The sequence below is a fragment of the Chrysemys picta genome, chromosome 3 (genome assembly GCF_011386835.1).
Source record: "Chrysemys picta bellii isolate R12L10 chromosome 3, ASM1138683v2, whole genome shotgun sequence".
In the NCBI taxonomy this organism is placed as follows: Eukaryota; Metazoa; Chordata; order Testudines; family Emydidae; genus Chrysemys; species Chrysemys picta.
This window is the reverse complement of record NC_088793.1, coordinates 40,724,080-40,731,798: the sequence shown is the minus strand read 5'-3', so window position 1 is coordinate 40,731,798 and position 7,719 is coordinate 40,724,080.

Below are 7,719 nucleotides of genomic sequence, written 5' to 3'. Positions count from 1 at the left end.
TCTATTATACTATATTATTTTATCAATTTACCCAGGGGTAAAGGATTTTATACCCTGCTTTCAGGCCATCCTGGCTAGAACTAGTGTAAGTTACACATATATACACATGTAATCACTGAATGACCTTCTGCTGACGTTGGTGGAGTTACGTCTGATGTCAGTGCAAGATCAGTTTGTCTTTGTCTTTCATAATAATAATTAATAAGAAGCACTCTACATCCTCCAAGTACTTGACAGATTTTACTATATCCTTGTGAGGTTGGTAAATAAATTATTATTGGTAGTAGTAGGTTCAGTATTATGTATACTCATTGAATAACTGGGAAAACTAATAATTAGGGAGCTTAAGAGAGTTGTCAGAGGTCACACAGCAAATCCATTTCATAGCTGTCTTTATAACTATGGCCTTACCAAATTTATGGCCATGAAAAACGCATCACAGACCATGAAATCTGGTCTCTCTCCTGTGAAATCTGGTCTTTTGTGTACCTTTACCTTATACTACACAGATTTCATGGGGAAGACCAGCGTTTCTCAAATTGAGGGTCCTGACCCAAAAGGGAGTTGCTGGGGGAGCACAAGGTTATTTTTTGGGGGGGTTGTGGTATTGCCACCCTTAATTCTGTGCTGTCTTCAGAGCTAGGCAGCCTGAGATTGGTGGGTGTTGGCCAGGCGCCCAGCTCTGAAGGGAGCGTCCTGCCAGCAGCAGTGCAGAAGTAAGGATGGCAATACCATACCATGCCACCCTTACTTCTGCGCTGCTGCCTTCAGAGCTGGGCAGCCGGAGAGTGGTGGCTGCTGACTAACTGCCCAGTTCTTCAGGCAGCAGCGCAGAAGTAAGAGTGGCAATACCATACGATGCCGTGCTTACTCTTACTCCTGCTCTGCTGTTGGCGGTGGCTCTGCCTTCAGAGCTGGGATCCCGTGCAGCAGCGGACACTTTCCAGCTGCCCAGCACTGAAGGCAGTGCCACCGCCGGCAGCAGCGCAGAAGTAAAGGTAGCAGTACCGCATCCCCCCCTACAGTAACCTTGCAACCCCTCCCCCCCCCCACACACAACTTCTATTTAGATTGGGACCTCTACAATTACAAAACCGTGAAATTTCAGATTTAAATAGCTGAAATCATGAAATTTATTATTTTTAAAATCCTATGTCCGTGAAATTGACCAAAATGGACCGTGAATTTGGTAGGGCCCTATTTATAACTCAGGTCACTGATTCCTAGTCCCTTAGTCAGATCAAGAGAGTATGTTTTTTTTTATTCAAATAAGTGAGTGCAAACATATTTTCCAACCTAAAGTATCCAAAAAACAGTTACCAGGAGGCTTATTTGGTAATTATGGAATATCATATTGCAAAAATGTTAGCAGTCATGACAGGCCATTGGGTATTTTCTAACTATTTGGATAAAAAAAGCAAGCATTTTCATGCACATCCATCTCTAATCATTTTCCTTTGTAATACAGTTGACTAAATTAGATATATTTCAATATTGATAAAAAAGTTAAATATTCTCAGTACATTAATTCATTAAAAGAAAATAAATTTGCAACCATATACCAGTAATAGTCACAAAAGAAAGAAAATGGAAGATATTATGAAAGTATATGAAATCATTGCTTAATTAATTCACAAAGTCAGAGGACTTCACTTTTATTAAAATATTCTCAGTGATCACCTTTATAGTAGTTTTCATCCTTCTAAATATGCACTTAGCTTACTGCTATTTATTCATATTGAACCAGCAGATCTAGAGGCTTTGTCAAAACACTTGAGCATCTATATATATATGTGTGTGTGTGTGTGTGTGTGTGTGCTCAAGTGTTTTGACAAAGCTTCTAGATCTGCTGGTTCAATATGAATAAATAGCAGTAAGCTAAATGTGTATATATATATATAGAGAGAGAGAGAGCTGACATTTCTAGATTTTGATTAAAAAAAATAATAATAATGGAGATATCCTCTCTCTTAGAGCTGGAAGGGACCTTGAAAGGTCATAGAGTCCAGCCCCCTGCCTTCACTAGCAGGACCAAGTACTGATTTTTGCCTCAGATCCCTAAGTGGCCCCCTCAAGGATTGAGCTTACAACCTGGGTTTAGCTGGCCAATGCTCAAACCACTGAGCTATCCCTCCTCACATTGATGGTTTAGCTGCACACTGTATTTCATTGTCTTATGATTCCTATCTTTCCCACACACAGCAGGATATTCCACTGTACTAACTGTTAAACTGCCGCAGCAAATTATTTTTATGTTTACTGACTGAACCTCTGATATGTGCTAAAATTGTACCATTGCTTTGATTTTGAATGAAAGTATCCTGAACTACCCTGTGATTTGTTTTTATTCCTACCAGAAAAAATTCTGTTACATTAGACATCATTTTCCTTAAGGGTTTTAGCAAAGCCTTACAAAGAAAGGAAAAATATTTTTTGCAGCTATAAAATAGTATTCGCTTGACAGCGGATAGCTGGCACTACGAAATCCCACCATGAGACACTCCATTTACATGTACAGATTAGTTTCAGCCCATTAAAATTACTGTCATGACTTGAACAGTCTCACTCCATTTAATTTCAATCATGATCTGTTATTTTGCAGAAAAACTGAGAAAGAAAATAGGTACAGAATTCAACCCTCAGTGCCTCTGATCAGAAATTTAAAATATTAAACCTGATATAGCTCACAAGAAATGTGTGATGATAACACCTAATTGCTCATGTATATAAGGCCACATCCTTAACTGTTGCAAATAGACATAGCTCCATTGAAGCATATGGCTCATAGTTTTTAAAACATGACATGAGGAAATACTGGAGCAGGCTATAATATTCAAGGTTAGATATTGATTAATTTCACTATTTGTGGCATTTTCTGCAAAACAGCATTAGAGGTTTTTGGTCTAAGAAGATGACTCCCCCCCCCCCCCCCCCATACACAGTAATTTATTCAGTTGTATGGAATCTGTGCCCAGTATGCCTATACCTCCCAATAGCGTGGAAGGATTTTCAGGAACACTTTGAAATACTGCAATATGTTTAATTTATTTATACACGTTCTCCACTTGGACAGAAAGTCTTCCATGGCAATGTTTTGAAATTACCTCAGGAATCACCATCTTCCTTTTTCACACTCTTTTGCTCCTGTTCATTCTCTCCCTTCTCTCTCAATAATTAAACATGAATGAAGTAAATTTTAGAAAAAGGGAACTAGCAAAATGTATGCCCATCATCACCTCAATCACATTGCTTGTGTGCGCCACAAACCTCTCCTTCCATATTTGTCTTTCTCTTTTTCTCCTTAGGGCAAGTCTACTCTGCAATAAAAGACCTACAGTGCTGAGTCTCAGAGCCCTAGCTCAGTTGCTGCAGGCTCGTAGGGCTCAGGCTGAAGGGCTAAAAATAATAGTGTCAGTGTTCAGGCTGAGGCTGGAGCCTGGGCTCCAAAACCCGGCCTCAGAGTCCAGGCTCCAGCCCAAGAGGAATGTCTACACTGCTATTTTTAGCCCTGAGTCAATAGACCCAGACTCTGAGGCTCGGTGCCACAGGTTTTTCTTTGCAGTGTAGACATAACATTAGAGTGTAAGCACTTTGGGTTATATCCTGTGTCCTACTATACACTGATACAACACCTAGAAAAGTAGGGCCTCAGTTCTGAACATATTTTACAAGTATAGGTGCTTTGGTGTGCTACCACAATATAAATCATAATGGAAACAAGAATAACTGGAACCCTATTTTCCTGCTATAGGAAGAAGTAACTCCTCTTGACTTCAGGGATTTACTTGTGTCCTGTGGTAGGAGAAAAAGGCACAGTAAATTTTTCTTGTTAATTATCAGTATTAGCTTTGCAATGAAATATTATTTAGCCTAGTGCACAAAATATATAAAACATATTAGAAATGGAATTTTAAAAATGTGGAATTGGTTTTATGCTATACATCATTTTTTAATACTTAGTCTTGTCTTGGCTTATGATGTTAGCTTTCAGAAGACACAGAATAAAATAAACCCCACAATTCCCCTTCCCCAATTTATCTTGCTATAAGTGTTTTGAACTATGCAGAGCTCCATTTTAACAAGGTAGTGATATTCGGTATGGACTTGATCCTGCATTCACTAAAGTATCAAGTATCAAGGCAAAACTCCTAATGACCTCAGTAGTGCTAGAAAAGGCCTTACTAAATAATATTATAGAAAGACAAAATTCTCTTCTCAGATCTGCATAGCAGATAACACCTCCAAATAGCTGCTTCACCTATGCATTTAAGGCTTGACCAAGATCCCATTGAAATCAACTGGAGTTGTTCCATTGTGGATAAGATCTTAGGGACAGCCAAATACATTGGTCTACAATTTTTGAGAAGTCGTCTGCTTCAGAGATAAAATGTGCTATTTATTATGTATTTTGATGTGCTGAATTCAAATATGACAATTAAAACAACTGATTGGCTACTGTTTCTAAGATATTTAAGTTTTTACATTTTATGTCTATGTATATTGTGTAGATAGTCGAGTTTTAATCATAAATTGTAAATCTAGGTCTTTTCATGTGTTTATGGTTGCTTTACATAATAATATTTCACCTGTCCTGTTTATGTAACACTTTAAAAATCAGCAAAAGGGATATATAAATAAAATGTATTATGAAACAAAAGGCAAAAAACTATTCTGTACATAGTTTAGTCCTATTCAGTGTCTACTCGGCGCTTCTTGGCTTGTCTCTTGTATTCATTAAATGGAGTATCTTTTGTCACTGTCCAGCAATAGTCTCCATTTGCCCTGATAGCGTTTCTCCATTGTTGCAATGTCCTGGTGAAATCGCTCGCCGTGCTCGTCGCTCACTGCTCCGCAGTTTGGTGGAAAAAAATCTAGATGAGAGTGCCAAAAATGTATCTTTAGTGACATGTTGCAACCAAGGCTTTTGTATGCCTTGAGGAGGTTTTCCACCAACAACCTGTAGTTGTCTGCCTTGTTGTTTCCGAGAAAATTTATTGCCACTAACTGGAAGGCTTTCCATGCCGTCTTTTCCTTGCCACACAGTGCATGGTCAAATGCATCATCTCAAAGAAGTTCACAAATCTGAGGACCAACAAAGACACCTTCCTGTATCTTAGCTTCACTTAACCTTGGAAATTTTCCACGGAGGTACTTGAAAGCTGCTTGTGTTTTGTCAATGGCCTTGACAAAGTTCTTCATCAGACCCAGCTTGATGTGTAAGGGTAGTAACAACATCTTCCTTGATTCAACAAGTGGTGGATGCTGAACACTTTTCCTCCCAGGCTCCAATGACTGTCGGAGTGGCCAATCTTTCTTGATGTAGTGGGAATCTCTTGCACAACTATCCCATTCGCGAGAAAACAGCAGTACTTTGTGTATCCAGTCTGCAGACCAAGCAAGAGAGCAACAACCTTCAAATCGCCACAAAGCTGCCACTGATGTTGGTCATAGTTTATGCACCACAAAAGTTGTTTCATGTTGTCATAGGTTTCCTTCATATGGACTGCATGACCAACTGGAATTGATGGCAAAACATTGCCATTATGCAGTAAAACAGCTTTAAGACTCGTCTTCGATGAATCAATGAACAGTCTCCACTCATCTGGATCGTGAACGATGTTGAGGGCTGCCATCATACCATCGATGTTGTTGCAGGCTACAAGATCACCTTCCATGAAGAAGAATGGGACAAGATCCTTTTGACGGTCACGGAACATGGAAACCCTAACATCACCTGCCAGGAGATTCCACTGCTGTAGTCGGGAGCCCAACAGCTCTGCCTTACTCTTGGGTAGTTCCAAATCCCTGACAAGGTCATTCAGTTCACCTTGTGTTATGAGGTTTGTTCAGAGGAGGAGGATGGGAGAAAATGTGGGTCCTGTGATATTGATGGTTCAGGACCAGAAGTTTCATCCTCTTCCTCTTCCTCGTCTTACTCAAGTGAGAATGATTCTGGTGCATCAGGAACCGGCAGTCCTTCTCCGTGGGGTACTGGGCGTATAGCTGATGGAATGTTTGGATAATGCACACTTTTTCTTCTTTGACACACCTTTCCCAACTGGAGGCACCATGCAGAAGTAACAATTGCTGGTATGATCTGTTGGCTCTCTCCAAATCATTGGCACTGCAAAAGGCATAGATTTCCTTTTCCCGTTCAACCACTGGCGAAGATTTGTTGCACAAGTGTTGCATCATATGTGTGGGGCCCACCTCTTGTCCTGATCTCCAATTTTGCAGCCAAAATAAAGGTGATAGGCTTTCTTAACCATAGTGGTTATACTACGCTTTTGTGATGCAAAAGTCACTTCACCACAAACATAGCAGAAGTTATCTGCACTGTTCACACAAGTACGAGACCTCTCTACTCACTTTGGCTAAACAGAAATGTGTCCCTTTGCAAAATCAAACACTGACAAATAAGAGAGCATGACACTGTATGATTTCTAGAGCTGATATAGGGCAATTTGTTCAGCAGAGTGATGTAAGCTTCGTTATGATTGCATCATCCATGACTTCTAGGAATAACATGATGCAATTCATATCATGGATGACGCAATACCAGCTTCAGATTGCATCATTCATTGTTTTGCCTAAAAAGCAAGTACTGTCCAAACCCAGTCATAGATTTATTCATAGATCCAGTCAAAGATGTATTTTAATCATTTCTGGTTTAAATTGAGATCCCTTCCCTTTATAACTCACTTATCCTCCACCATTCCCAAGTCAAGGGTCGTATATACTGACCCAATAGCATATCTTGAAAACTAGAGCCAATCAACAATTTTAAGCATCATTTTCGTTCTCAGTGACCCAGAATTAGTAAAGTTTGACTACATTTATTTCAGAAGCATTTTGACTGTAGAACAGTGATATCAAAGCCAAGATTCTCTCTGTAGTTCTGAAAGGATATGAATAAATGCTATGAATAAACATAGCTAGATTGTTTTATTTCTAGCTAAACTCTATTGGGGATTTACAAATAATATATTTCCATAAATGGATGGATGGATGCATGGATGGATGAATGTTTGGATAAAAAGAAAGAATGCAACAAAAAGACCTCTGGGAGTATCTTTTAAATTATATACTTTTAGTATAGTATCAGAGGGGTAGCCGTGTTTTATGCTCCAATACATCTGTTAGTCTTAAAGGTGCCACAGGACTCTCTGTTGCTTTATACTTTTAGTATGGGTTTATATTATTTTTATGAGAGAGCAAGCGATAAAGAGGCTTTAATCATTAATTATGAATATTTAGATACATTCTATGGTCAAAACATCACCTTTGTCTACATAACAGCTGTAAACATCATTGAGAAAATTTACATAAGGACAAGTTGTTAGGTGAGATTTTGACAGCTCAGCAAAATGCCTAGGCCACGGCCAGTAACTGTATTATCAATTGTTACACTTATTGCCCAATGCAGCTAAGCTAGTAGGCCTTTGCAGCAACCTTAGCATAACGAGGCAGGCCAGGAGGGGGGGGAGGTAACCACGAGAAGTGAGCATGACCCTGTTCCATCCTGTTTTGCTTCTTTTAAACTGCTGAAGTATGCAGCTTTGAAACACAGAAAGTCTGTTTATTTTTGACTTATGGTGTGTGTTTGTCCATGAGACTGTGGACTCTGCAAAACACATCTGTTCAACTAATGACTGGAAGCTTCTTGTTTAACTCTCGCCTACTTTTTTTTCTTGATTGACAAGCTATGTAACACTAACA